We start from the raw sequence: 15,540 nt of genomic DNA on the forward strand, positions 1-15,540 counted from the left end.
TTTAATTATTTATTTTGATTTAAAAATTCTGAAAAATAGTTTCGAGTTTTAAAATATTATTTTAAATTATTTTGAAGGCTCGATAATTATTATAGAATTATTTTAAAGTCAGTTTCGGGTGTTCGAACCCTATTATTTAATTATAAAATGACTCGGAGACCCGTTTTAATTCCAAAAGATGTTCAAAAATTCGTATTTAATAATTTGAAAATAATTTTAACCCCGAATCTTCTTTGAAAAATTATTTTGATTGAATATCTTGCGTGCTATGTGCTATGTGCTATCTGATTGATGTGTTATATGCCTATGTGGTTATTGTTTGACTGTTTTGGTCATAACTTTCAATCCGTAAATCGGATTTGGGTAAAATGAAGGGTAGATAGAAGCTTATGACGTCTATGTGACGATTAGAATAATATAAGATTGAATATTGAAAGATACTTGTGATGCCTAGCAGAGTCAGCGAGGCATAGAAAAGGAAACCAGTGATCCATAAATAGAATCAAAGCGTAGGAAGAGAAGCCAAGTAATTGATGAACAAAAGCAAGGCAAAGAAAGAAAAGGAAAGTGATTGATGAGTAAAATGGTTAGATGAGTACAAGTAAAGTTGGAAATCATCTGTGATAAGGCAAGTACTTCTGAACCTTCTTCAAGATATATTGCAAATATTTTCAAACTTTCTCATAACATGTTGCTAGTATTCAAAATAAATCCTGTTTTATATTGCAAGCGCTTTAAACTATTCAACCTGGAACCCTGATTCTTATTGATCTTGAGCCATAAGCCTTATTCTTCATAAACCATTGATTGTTGAATTCTCATATACGAGCCAGACACATACGATACTACTCCACAAATACATATCTACCACATACTGATTTCTGATATTGAATTGCTTGACATACCAACCCTTATTCCTTGTTTAACAGAAGACCAATCCTTGGAACCCTTGAACCCTTGGTCTTTTAATTTCCGATTCTTCTCTTGATTTAAAGCCAATATTTTTGAATTCCTTGTTATACCTTCATGGTATTGTGAATCACCCAATGCTTCGAGATAAATGTTGTTTATGATTCAGCTTATTGAATTACGTTGGTTATTATATTGAATTATTTTAAAATGGATGGTTTTATAAATATGGACTGGATTCGTGGTCGGACCAGATTCGTGGTCATATTAGGCCAATGCGTGCCTTGGATCCAGTATATAGAGCAAAGCTGGGAGCCTTGCTCGGGGTTAGTGCGTGACTGATCAGCAGCCTAACCTTGGTTTTTAAAATAAAAAAATGAATATCCAATTCTAATCATTGCTTATTCAAAAACTTGATTCTTCTGAATCATTTCAATTGATTATTGTTAAATCTCAGTTATTGCTATTATGACTTGCTGAGCTAGTTAGCTCACTTTTGCAAACCTTTTTATATTTTCAACATCTGAAAAAAAGAAATTGTTGGTAACGAGAATTCCCAGTCCAGTTTGTGAGCTAGGATTCCAGGTTAAGTTGGATCGAGCTAGCAGGAGCTTTATATTGTAGATGAGTTATGCAAGAATGTAAGAATGATATCATTAGCAATTGTAAGTTGAACTAGCTACGATTTGGTATGATGTAATAAAAGTTAAGATTGTGGCTTGTTTTCATACTTTAACCTGTTGCGATCCGTGGTTGTGTAAAAAAGGGTCAATGCATATAATATTTTATATACGGGTTTAAGTTTTGTGTTGTGTGTGTCGTGAGCTCCAAATTTCTGACCCGGGTTTGGAGGGAGTTACAGGTTTGGTATTAGAGCTACATATTATAAGTCACTGAAACAAGCCTAGATTGTCGGGAATGTATATAGGGTTAGGATTAGGATTAGGAAATAGAAAGATAGAATGTTGAAAGGTTGAGTGACCAAATAGTAGGTTTTAGTGCGATCCGTGATGAGATTCGAGATCCTTATCTAGCGACGTAATTTTCAGATAGCAGCGATGGCAGATTCTTTTATTCCGGTATTGTCTGATCATTCGAAGCATTTAGTCGGAAGACCATCATCTGATTCACGCCCTACTCGTCCATCGGTGTTAGCCATGTTACATCCTATTGCGGCGATTACACCTTTCCAAACTATTATCTCATCCCCTGATGCGACGCTACCTATTCGAGAATCCCCCCACATGCTGATTCTGTTCTATCGAATGTTCAGCTGTGCGCGCATCTTTTCCGTCTACCCTACGTCTTGTTCTATACCATCAGTTTAAAGCCCGTCTAATGAAGTAATAACACCTAGAAGGATGGATTCGAGAGCTACAGCATATGATGAGTACACGAGGTATTAAGAAGGTGAGAAGAAACCTAGAGAGAGGATTTGTGTGTTCCGGAAGATAGCCGCTACCAGGTTATATGGAACTAATAGTAAGTATGCCACCCATGATTATCATGTGAAGTGAGCTAGATGGATTTTAAAGGAGTTTGAGAAGATTGGAAATCGAGTGTTTCTTGGAAGTAGATGATGATGATGTGACCAAACATGATGCGTATAGTAGTAATGTGATGTGTTATTAGCCGATCTTGTTTTATAAAATAGATTTGATAGACCTATTATACTTAGTAATCGTAAGAGATATTGATGGGAGTGTTACCAGCATGAAAAGTAGAAGTGAAGTTACGAATAAGATAATAGGCAACGATAACTGGAGTTTTTTTCAACCAATGAAGGCAAATGGACCCAATAAAGGGTAGAAGATATATGGAAATGAATGGGCTCTTACCTGATTATTTCCCTAATTTGATACCTTGTAGTTGTTGAGAAGGACGAAAACCAACTCATATAGTAATGACGACCAGGTGTATGATTTTTAAAATCTTAAACCAGTTTTCAAAAGAGATTTTCTTAACAGAATTTTTCTAAAATTCCTCTGAACAAAACAAGTTTTAAAACTTGGTTGTCCAATTACTACTTGAGTTTCTTGATTGTTATAAGATTTGGATTATCTAGAAGAATACTTGTTCTAAAAGTTAGTATGGTTAATTTAGAAGGCCAAGTGAACTCGCTATTACAAAAAAGATTTGATTGTTTCTAATAGAAGAGTGCAAATCTTGCTTGATAAGTTTATATGACAGAACCAATGCACGGAGAAACTATTCATCCAATTTTTGAGATTATTAGAGTTCAAAGGGTACGTCGATCTAAAAGAAGCTGACCGGGATCAAAGAAGATTGAGAAATTTCTAGAATTTCCTAAAGGAAGAACATTATTAGCAAAAGAGGCGATATGCTGAACGATCAGCAGCATCAGTGAAATCTGAATTTATGAGTATAAATCTCGTAAGACTGCAAATAAAGTTGAATTATAAACATGGAAGTGCAACGCGAAAGATACAAGACCCAGTACAGGGGAATTTATTCTAATGATCGATAAAGAAGGCATGTTAGAGAACTTTCTAAAGTTAATATATGACTCGGAATGGGATCTATTGATCGGACAAGCATTGAAGCTGTAAACAGATAAAATGTAGATGATAACCAATGATATCATTCTTTCCTATAATCCTGTGTATTCCTACGAATTTCGAGTAAAGTATGAACTTCTCTCATGATCAGCTCTATAAGGTAATAAGAAAATTGTTGAATCCCTTTCAAATCATTCCTTCTTCAAAATATTGCTTTCTGATTGAGACAAACAGTGTTATGGTGTGACGCTTTGTTAAAATGACAAAGAGTCTGGTGGGACGCCACCTAATCATGTGTTGTATGCCATATAGTATGAAAGACTGGTCATCTTGAGTATAAATATGGTTATCTCACTCATATCCAAATCATCATTCATTATTTCCTCTTCAATTATAATTTCTTGATTCATGGAGCTTTTTGATTGTTTCCTTGTACTCTTATTCCTTACAAACGGGTTCCAATCAGAATCATATACACAAATTCCTTCTTATGTAAGGTCTATCCTTTGAATATTTTAAAAAGGAAGTGAAATGAACTTGTGTAATAGATGGAGTTATATGATGAGTATGGATAATTACAAGCCAATAAATGGTGGACATATACGAGCAAAGAAGAACCATTATGCCAACAACATGGTTGTTACGAGGACATCAAATCCGAGGCGGAAATCTGTGTACGATACGTTTCAAGTATGTCATTTTGGCGTGAATTGGAGTAGTTAACAAACCGTATGAAGTAAATTAACTAGTGGAATAAGAAAGTAAAGCTTTGTATATCGAATAAAGCAAATGATTGATTGGACAGCGGAAGCGAATGAAGAAATTTTTAATAATACCCAGATACTCGATTAATACGTTGTGAAGATGAAGCATACCTCAATCAGGTGGGAGATATTTGTCATGAAGATTCAAGATCGAAGAAATGCTAGTTATGAAGAAACTTTAAGTGTGTTCATCAAGGGATGGTTGGACTTTCCCACTCAAGTAAGTGAGTTATGGTAAAATTGATGTTTATAGTTGGGTCAGTAAAGAAGGTTCAATATGGAAAGACATAAGGGAAGATGAAGGTATGGTGGTTTGACTGCAATAATTTTTAAGATGTGATGCTTTAAAACCAAACGAATTCATTCACAAGATTAAAATAGTGTTGGTTAAGACCACGTGCTGGTTATCAGCAGTTGAACAAGTTGACTAATAAGAATAAGTGTATGTTTTCAAGGATGGCTAAACTTATAATTAGAAAGCTTGAATTGAAACATGAACTAGAAGAATTCTAGAATAAGTTGTAATGGTACTCATTAGTGATATTCTGTTATAATCAGATGATATAAAAAAAGTATGGTATAATAAGAATTATTCGCTATAATCTTAAGTTGAACTAAAGATATGAGTTATACTGATTAGCATTATGTATGGTGGTGAAATGGTGAGTTTAGAAGGCGGAAGTTGATCGGTCTACTTCTGGGTTAATTGTTGGTTGTGTGATTGATTGTTGGTGTCGGCTTGAGTCCGACTGATGGTCAATAATATAATGAAGATGCTGCCCAAATTTTCGGAGAATACCCTATTATTGAAGATAGAAAATATACTTTCGTGTGTTATTGATATTCTTGTTGATACTCCAAATAATTATGATCTCAGTTCTTGAAAGAGGTTGTTGCATCCAATTCGACTATATATAATTGGTTTTTGATTTTATTTAGCTAGTCATCATTTGGTGCCATTGATCAATTAAGTAAGTTAATTGGGTAATTTTACCAATTAATGGTCAGTTAGATGGAAATCGATTTCAATTAGATTAAGTCAAATTTTGATGTGACTTTCTAATCCGAAATCAAAGCAATGAGGAATTGGGAAAAAGTAAGGACGCCAGTAGAATTCAGAACTTGCTGCAAATATGTTAATTTTTACTTGGATGAATATGCCTTTCATAATGGACAAGAGAAATAAAAAAAATTATTTTTATGGACGAGTGAGAAGAATGTTTTCAAGAGCTAAAAGATAAGATAAAACAACGAGAATGAATGAAGGAAAGGAAGAAGGGAGGTGGAATAAAGAAGAGATTAATCACGGCACTTGTTTCGTCACTTCCAGATGGTCAAGGAAATTTTGTAAATTATAGTGATGCTTCTCATAAGGGATTAGGTTGTGTTTTGAAGCAGCATCATCAAGTTAATGCATATGTATCTAGACAACTGAAACCTCATGAGCAGAAGTATCCCACCCATGACTTGGAAACTAGCAGCAATAATATTTGCCCTGAAAAAAAAATTGGAGACAATATTTATATGGAATATATATATATATATATATATAATGTGAGATTTATACGGACCATAAAAGTTTGAAGTATATATTCACGCAAAAAGGGACTCAACATAAGACAACAAAGATGGCTGGAGTTGTGCAAGGACTATGACTGAAAAATTAACTATTGCCCAGGAAAAGCAAACGTAGTAGCAGATGCATTATGAAGAAAGGAAGGAATGAACGTTTTGACAGTATTCGAAGAATTATACAAGGAATTTCAAAAGTTGGAATTGGAAGTCAGAGTTTGCAAGCCTAACAATGCAAAGATGAATAGTATGACTTTTCAGCCAGAATTGCTAAAGAAGGTAAAGAAATGTCAAAGGGAAATAATGGATCAAGATATTAATCGTTTAGAAAAAGAAAAATTATATACTCAAAAGGATGATCAAGGTATTCCCATATTTTATTCCAGATTTTGGATTCCACCAGTGACAGAATTGAAGAATGAAATTTTACAAGAAGCTCACAACTCAAGATATTCAATCCATCCATGGAGTACCAATATGTATAGAGATTTAAAGGAAAATTATTGGTGGCCAGATATGAAAAGAGAAATTATGAAATAGATTATCAAATGTTACACGTGTCAAGGAGTTAAGGCGGGACATCAAAGACTAGATTGATATATTTCGCCAAGAAACGTCATAGTGATGTCACCTGAGAACCAAAGGTGAGGAAAACGTTAATTGCATCATTATTGATAGGTTATCCAAACCTAATCATTCTCTGTTATTAATAAATAATTCGTCCAATAAGTGGGTTAGTTGCTGCTTGAAGAAATGGTGGTATGTCATCAGATCTAGAAATTTATTATAAATGATCAGTATTGTTTGATGTGAGATTTGACGGGAGTCTTCAGAATATACATGTCGAAACAGAATAGCATATACCACTCCTAGATGAACGCGCATTAAATAAGACAGACTAGGTGAATTGGAAGAGCCTCGAATGCGATTGGAAGCGATTACTAACTAGGTGAATTGAACAGAGAAACAAGTGGGAATGAGGTTCAACAACCAATAACTATTGCAAACGTTCATGAGCACGAATTATTAGAGTTAGAAAGAAAAGAGAATTAATAGGCATTATGCTGGTCCTGTTTGAAACAGTAAAATAGGTAAGATAAGTGTAAGTGAGTTGGCTTCACCGCCACACGCATAGCAGGTTCATAGGGTGTTTATACGGGTATACTCAGGAAGAATAATTGAGCTCCGTTATATATAAAATGGAGACTTGAGTTGAGTTATATGAGCAACTAATAGAATTTGATGCCAGCAAGAGACTGTTAAGTATTGGTTGATACTGCGAGTAAAAGTTTATGAAAAGTTGTAAGGTTGAGGGATCAACCCGAGAAAATGGATGTGAGATACTTGGATGTATCATTATATGATCTTTAGTGTGATTCTGAGGACATAATCCTTTTAGGGGGGAAGGATGTAATAGCCGGGACATAGCGTATAATAATTTTTATCGATAAATGATTATTATGTGATTTTTGGTAAATTATTTGATGATTGGTGTGGATATATGGATACTTATATGTGGTAAAGTATAAGTATTCTAGTTTTATTATGCCCAGAATAAAATATAGTTAATTGTGATATTTTTCTCATAATTTTTGAACTGTTACATGATTTTATATTGATTTATGAATTTATTAATTATTTTCTGAATAATTACAAAGTTATTTTATAAAGCCGGGAATCGTCCAACCTCAACCGTTTTTACATTTTTACAACCCGAAACTCTTCCGAAAAATCCTTCCTAACCTAATCTGGTAATTCCGGACATTTTCTGTATTTTGACTTTTTCGATTCGGATTACGGTTTGACCCGTACGCATCCCGGCATACATTTTTCAATACGATAATCATTTCGATAAAGCAACAAAACCCGTATTCTCGAAAGACGGGATATTATTACATTATTTTCGTATAAAGTGTTTTTTAAAAAGCCCGGTTTGGATAATTATCCAATACGGGTACCAAATTGGATCATATTTGCAGTTACTTAGCGGCTAAGTAACTAATTTATCGATCCAAAATGATCCAACATGATCCAATATTCAATAAATATATATAGCCCTTTTATTATTTTATTTCATTCGTATAATCATAATCGATCAGTAAAAATATAAGAAATACAGAGAAAAACCATAAAAATGTTACGTTCTTGAGAATCAAACGTACGAAAGAAGGCGTTATCGAACTCCGATTCGGGCGTGCTATATATCAAATCGAAACTCTCGAAAAGACCTTTCTGAATCAACCATCACTTTTAGTTCAAAAATTAAGGTGATTTTCTTATCTATTTATTTTAATCCGAATTATTTGATAATTAAAATATGAATGTTTATTTCTTGATGTTGTTTGTGTGATTTGATGCTTGAATCTTGTAGATAATTTTGTCATGATCATTTTGGTATATTATATGACTAATTTGGAGTTCAATAACATATAGAAAATTGAGTTTGATTCTCGAATTCAAAAATTAGGGTTTATGAACTATGAATGTTCGTAATTGATTTTTAGGCGTTTTTAATCTAGGGGTTATTGATTTAAATTGATTACACCAACTTATAGATCATGAAACAAGGAATCGATTTGTGTATATTTGATTAACGGAGGATAACTGGAAGGTGTTCGCCGGAAACACGAGCATGGCGGCATCAAAAAGTTTGACCGGATTTTCTGGCCAAACCACGCATCGTTTGATTGAAATAATATTGCAGATGTGTTTCTGGAAGCAAGGGGGTTGATTTCTGTTAATTTGGTTTGGGGGCCGCCGTTAATGGCGGCCGGCCACCAGAGACGACGATCGAGGAAGGGGACGGTGAAAAATTATCGTTTAGCTCCTTCAGTTTCTCTGATTTACAAAAATCGTATTTCAGTTTAAAAATTTACAAAATACTGATTTCTATTTAAATTATTTACAAAATGGTATTTTCTTTTTATAATTATTTTCAGAAAATTATTGTAATTATTTTAAAATTCAAAAAATTAATATTTTTAATTCTGAAAATTACTATTAATTCCAAAATAAATCTAAATTATTTAATTAATTAATTTCAGTTGATAATTAATTATTTGATTAGTCAATTAATTTAAATATTAATTGATTAATTAATTTATTTAGTTATTAATTAATTTTAATTGATTATTTCATTTGATTTAATTATTTATTTTGATTTAAAAATTCCTAAAATTAGTTTCGAGCTTTAAAATATTAATTTAAATTATTTTGAAGGTTCAATAATTATTATAGAATTATTTTAAAGTCAGATTCCGGCGTTCAAATCCTATTATTTAATTATAAAATAACTCGAAGACCCGTTTTAATTCCGAAAGATGTTCAAAAATTCGCATTAAATACTTGGAAAATCATTTTAACCCCGAATTTCTTTATAAAATTATTTTGATTGAATATCTTGTGTGCTATGTGCTATCTGATTGATGTGTTATATGCCCATGTGGTTATTGTTTGACTGTTTTGGTCATAAATTTCGATCCGTAAATCTGATTTGGGTAAAACAAAGGGTAGATCGAAGCTTATGACGTCTATGTGACGATTAGAATAATATGAGATTAAATATTAAAAGATACTTGTGATGCCTAGCAGAGTCAGCGAGGCATAGAAAAGGAAACCAATGATCCATAAATATAATCGATGCGTATAAAGAGAAGGCAAGTGATTGATGAACAAAAGCAAGGCAAAAAAAGAAAAGGACAGTGATTGATGAGTAAAACGGTTAGATGAGTACAAGTAAAGTTGGAAATCATCTGTGATAAGGCAAGTACTTCTGAACCTTCTTCAAGATATATTGCAAATATTTTCAAACTTTCTCATAACATGTTGCCAGTATTCAAAATAAATCATGTTTTATATTGCAAGCGCTTTAAACTATTCAACCTTGAACCCTGATTCTTATTGATCTTGTGCCATAAGCCTTATTTTTCATAAACCATTGATTGTTAAATTCTCAGATACGATCCAGACACATACGATACTACTCCACAAATGCATATCTACCACATACTGATTTCTGATATTGAATTGCTTGACATACCAACCCTTATTCCATGTTTAACAGAAGACCAATCCTTGGAACCCTTGAACCTTTGGTCTTCTAATTTCTTATTCTTCCCTTGATTGAAAGCCAATTTTTTTGAATTCCTTGTTATACCTTCATGGTATTGTGAATCACCCTATGCTTCGAGATAAATGTTGTTTATGATTCAGCTTATTGAATTATATTGGTTATCATATTGAATTGTTTTATAATTAGATGGTCTTATAAATGTGGACCAGATTCGTGGTCGGACCAGATTCGTGGTCATAATAGGCCAATGTGTGCCTTGGATCCAGTATATAGAGCAAAGTTGGGAGCCTTGCTCGGGATTAGTGCGTGACCGATCAGCAGCCTAACCTTGGTTTTTAAAATAAAAAATGAATATACAATTCTAATCTTTGCTTATTTAAAAACTTGATTCTTCTAAATCATTTCAATTGATTATTGTTTAATCTCAGTTATTGCTATTATGACTTGCTGAGCTAATTAGCTCACTCTTGCAAACCTTTTTATATTTTCAAAAGTTGAAAAAAAGAAATTGTTGGTAACGAGAATTCCCAGTCCAGTGTGCGAGCTAGGATTCCAGGTTAAGTTGGATCGAGCTAGCAGGAGCTTTATATTGTAGACGAGTTATGCAAGATTGTAAGAACGATGTCATTAACAATTGTAAGTTGAACTAGCTGGGATTTGGTACGATGTAATAAAAGTTAAGATTGTGGCTTGTTTTCATGCTTTAACCTGTTGCGATCCGTGGTTGTGTAAAGAAGGGTCAATGTACATAATATTTCATATATAGGTTTATATATTGTGGTGTGTGTTGTGAGCCCCAAACTTCTGACCCGGGTTTGGAGGGTGTTACAACCTATATACGGGTTTAACCAAGTGGAATTTCAAGTAGAAGGAGCGATTCGATTTTCCATGACCATTGGGGAAGAGACTATAGTGGCCACACAGATGTTAAACTTTCATGTTGTCAGGGCAGCCTCTACCTACGACCCAATAATGGGGGGAACCGGGATCCACGCGTTTAAGGCCGTACCCTCGACCTACCATATGGTTCTCAAGTTCCCAAACAGAAACGGTGCCGGAGACCATAAATGGGATTTGCAAATGGCATGAAGTTTCTATGTAACAACACTTATGCCCGATAGAACTAGAGGGCAAGTCCTCTCAATAGAAGATATGGATATCCGTGAGAACGATGAACGTTGGGGGAAGCCAATTGAGGACTTAGTTCCAATTTCCTTAGACCAGTCAGACCTTGATAAGGTCTCCTATATTGGAGAATCCTTGAGGAAACATCTGAGGGACCAATTAACAACGTTCCTACAAAAGAACAATGATGTGTTTGCTTGGATGGTAGTTGATATGCCTGGGATCAACCCCAACCTTATAACTCACAAGTTGAATGTCGATCCGACTCAGAAGGTCGTACAATAGAAGAAGAGGACTTATGCCTCTTATAGGTTGTAAGCCATTAAGTAGGGTGTTGAGAAGCTCCTTGAAGTTGGGTTCATCAAGAAAGTACAATTCCCTAAATGGTTGGCTAACCCTGTGATGGTCAAGAAAGCCAATGAAAAGCGGAGAATGTGCATCAATTTCACTGACCTCAATGATGCATGTCCCAAGGACTGCTACCCACTATCAAGGATTGACACCATGATCGATACTACTGTTGAGAACAAGATGCTGAGCTTCATGGATGGCTTCAGCAGTTACAATAAAATTAAAATGCACAAAGATGACACCCACAAGGATTGACACCTGACATGTTAGTCAAAAGCCTAGCCAAGGCCGATCACATTGATCACCTCAGAGAGATATTCGAAGTGCTGAGGCACCACAAGATGATGTTAAATCCTGCTAAGTGCGCCTACGGTATTGGATCTGGAAAGTTTTTGGATCACATGGTTTCAATGAGAGGAATTGAAGCAAACCTTGACAAAATTAAAGTCATCCTAGATATGGAGCCGCCTCACTCCATAAAAGACGTTCAGAAATTGACAGGGAGAATTGCGGCCTTGGGGAGATTCATCTCCAAGTCAGGGACAAGTGTCTACCCTTTTTCAAAATATTGAAGAAGGTGAAGAATTTTGAGTGGACTGCTGAAAGCCAAGAGGCCTTTGAACAGCTAAATAAGTACATGAGTGAAGCCCTATTGTTGGCCAAACCAAGTCTAGAGGACATCCTTTACCTATACCTTGTGGTCTCTTAGCAGGCTGTAAGCGCCATTTTGGTGAATGAAGAAGAAAAGGTTCAAAAACCTATCTAATATTAAGCAAAGTGCTCCACGGAGCCGAGTTGAACTACTCAACCACCGAGAAGTTTGCACTCGCCCTCATGACAGCCTCCAGGAAGCAACGATCATACTTTCAGGCATACAAGATAGAATTCCTGACGGAAAAACCCTTGAGAAGCATCCTTCACAACCCAAAAGAAAGTGGGGGCAATAGATACTAACCCTAGAAGAACTAGAGAAGGATGAAGATAAAAACTTGACTTTGAAGGAGTATTGGATTTTTTATTTTGAAGGAGCATCCAAAATAAAATCTAGTAATGTAGGCCTAGTCTTGCAAAACCCTGAAAGATTAGACTTGACTTTAAAGGAGTATTGGGTTCTCCATTTTGATAAAGAGTCAAAAAAAAAAATCAAACGATACATGCCTAGTCTTTCAAAGCCCTAAAGGGTTTATGATCGAGTGTGTTGTGAAGTTGGACTTCCCAACTACGAACAACGAAGCAAAATATGAAGCTTTGATAGCAGGATTAGGCTTAGCTAGAGCTGTGAGGGCCAATAGTTTAAAATTTATGGAGACTCAAGGCTCATTATTGCCCAAGTCAGTAGGGAGTTTGAAGCAGAAGATGATTCCATGACCAAGTACATAAGGGTCGTGTAAGGAATACTGACTCAATCTAATGAATGGTACGCGAAACATGTTCCGAAAGAGGAGAACACTACGACCGATGCCATGCTCAAATTTGCCTCATCTGAAATCGAGAACTATCCAAGAAGTATCTACTTCCAAGTCCCGAGGACCATGACAATCCATGTCTTAAACTTGATAACGCCGATTGGCTTAACTAACTGCTGGATTGATCCCATCAAGAACCACCTTGAGACAGGTTGGCTCCCCGACGATGCCCAAGAGGCACACAAGTTGTCACTAAGAGAATTGATGTACCCTCTGATTGAAGGACTTTTACACAAAAGGTATTTCATGATCCCATATATATCTGAAGTGCTTAAGACCTCACGAGGTAGAGAGACACTAAAAGAAACCCATGAATGGGATTTGTTTGCAGCACTTGGGGGGCAAGGCCCTCACTCATAAATAACCCGACTAGGGCTTATGTTAGCCATATGAAGGGTTATGTAAAGAAGTGTGATATATGTCAGAGGCACGCTCCCATCCCCTTCGTGATGTGGGGAATGGACATACTAGGTCCCTTTTTTATAGCATCGGGACAAAGAAAGTTCATCGTGGTCATTATTGACTACTTCACTAAGTGGATTGAGGCCAAGGCACTGGCCAAGATAACTACCAAGCAGATTTCTAAATTTATGTGGGATAATGTGATATGTCAATTTGGAATCCAACGCATCCTTGTTACAGATAATAGGCGACAGTTTGACAATAAAGAGTTCAAGGAGTATTGTAATGATAACAGCATAGAACTCTGATTCACCTCAGCTGCTCATTCTCAAGAAAATGGACAAGCAGAGTCGCTAATCGAATCATCCTTGATGGACTCAAAAGAGGGTTGAGCGCTCAAGAAACACTTGGGATGGACGAATTGCTACCTATACTCTGGGCATATTATACTACTTGTAAAGTTACAACTGAAGCTACCCCATTCGTGGTGGCTAATGGAGCCAAGGCAGTAGTGCCTCTTGAAATCACCCACGGATCACCGAGGGTTGAAGCATATGAACCAGAAACTAATGAAGAAGGCATGGGGCTTTCCCTAGAACTCATTGGCGAGGTTTAAGATGAAACCAACTCTCGTAATGAATAACATCACCGAAGAGCATCCCTCTATTATAATAAGAGGATTAAGGAAAGGTTGTTCAGGTAAGGAGACTTGGTCTTGAGGAAGATTGAGGCATCAGGAGTTGGCGAGAAATAGAAGTTGGCCCCAAATTAGGAAGGACCTTACAAAGTCAAGAAAACACTAGGACGAGGATCCTACAAGCTAGAAGCCTTGAGCGGTGACAATGTGCCTCAAATTTGACATACTTCAAATCATAAGGTTTATTATATTAAACATCACAAAATGATATATAATTGACTAAAGTCTATGTTACAGACTCCAACCGACCAAAGTAGGTCGATGAATCTCCAAGGAAGGCCTTGGACTGACCAGAGATCTCTCGAAATCGACTAAGCTCCTTTTGAATAACAAATTTGAAATATCAAACTCACACTAAAGAAGAAAGGCCTGTAAGGCCAGCTTCAACAAGATTCCTTTAAGTCATGAAGACCCGATAGTGAAATTTCTCCATCACTCTTGAGTATTAAGGACATAAATAAAGCGCAAACTGTCTTGTACATAGTTAAACTCGTTCTGAAAAACTGAACCAAATCTCATAAATATCCGGCTCTTGACAAAGGATAATTCTTGATGATGAAAATATTCCCAAACATAGAAGAGCACAAAGGGATGTCTAAATTGATGACAACCCAACATAAAAATAGTGATTATCCTTCAAGCATTTCTATATAGTTGACAAGGGTGAACCTTGAGCTCAGCTAACATATAAAAGAATGGACCGGGAACCTCAACCTGGCCACAAAGGCTCATTTAAAAATACATAGATTCACTCGATCCCAGTTACAAGTTCTGTCAATATAGCTCAACTCACTAAATTTATATACAACTTGGAAAGCTATACTTTTCCTTGAGTTCCCTCACATCCGACTCACTTATTTTACATAATTGATAGAAGGAGTCGGGATTACGAAAGGGTTAAAAAACAAAGGTGAGATAGGAACTCTTACTTGAGTTGACCAAGCCTTGCCTCATTTGGCTATCATCCCAGCCATGAAGGCTAGAGGTGGTTTGACTTTTTCAGACATGTTAGTAAACTAGAACCGAAAATGGATTTTAGATTAAATTTTTTTAGAGAGTTTGACATAAAAGAATTATATATGAAGTTCAAGCCCGTCACGAACACGAATGTGGGAAATCATGATCAAGGCCCATCACGGATGTGATCGATACATGTTGTCCAAAAACTATAGGTTTAACCTTGATCAAAGATTAACTGCATTAATCGTCAAGATTAGCAAAAAGAAGAAGTTCAAAACTCAAGATTCGAGTTGTTGTCCAAGAACAGTCATATTGGAACCTCCTTAGTCACGACCAAAGGTCATTGAAGAAGAAGCTGAGTAGCCTCCCAGTAAAGCCTTCAGCTAACCAAGTATCAACTGTCACGGTCGAAAGTTCTTGATCTCAGTGACCATGGACACCACCACGAACAAAGTGGGTCATGGGGACCATGAACAAAAACTCCCAGAAGAGTGGACTCAGCCGAGTAGGCTCATCAGAAGGCTCTTCAACCGACTAGGACGCCTACTGCGCTTACTCCCTGAAGAGTAGACTCGGCCGAGTAGGCTCATTGGAAGGCTTTTCAGCCGACTAGAAAACTTGTTCCTCTAACTCTCGAATGAGTGGGATTATATCTGAAAGCTTTTCAGCCGTGGGCGTGACCTTGTTTACTCTTGGAAGAGTG

This window comes from Apium graveolens, chromosome 9 (genome assembly GCF_009905375.1).
Source record: "Apium graveolens cultivar Ventura chromosome 9, ASM990537v1, whole genome shotgun sequence".
Classification (NCBI taxonomy): domain Eukaryota; kingdom Viridiplantae; phylum Streptophyta; class Magnoliopsida; order Apiales; family Apiaceae; genus Apium; species Apium graveolens.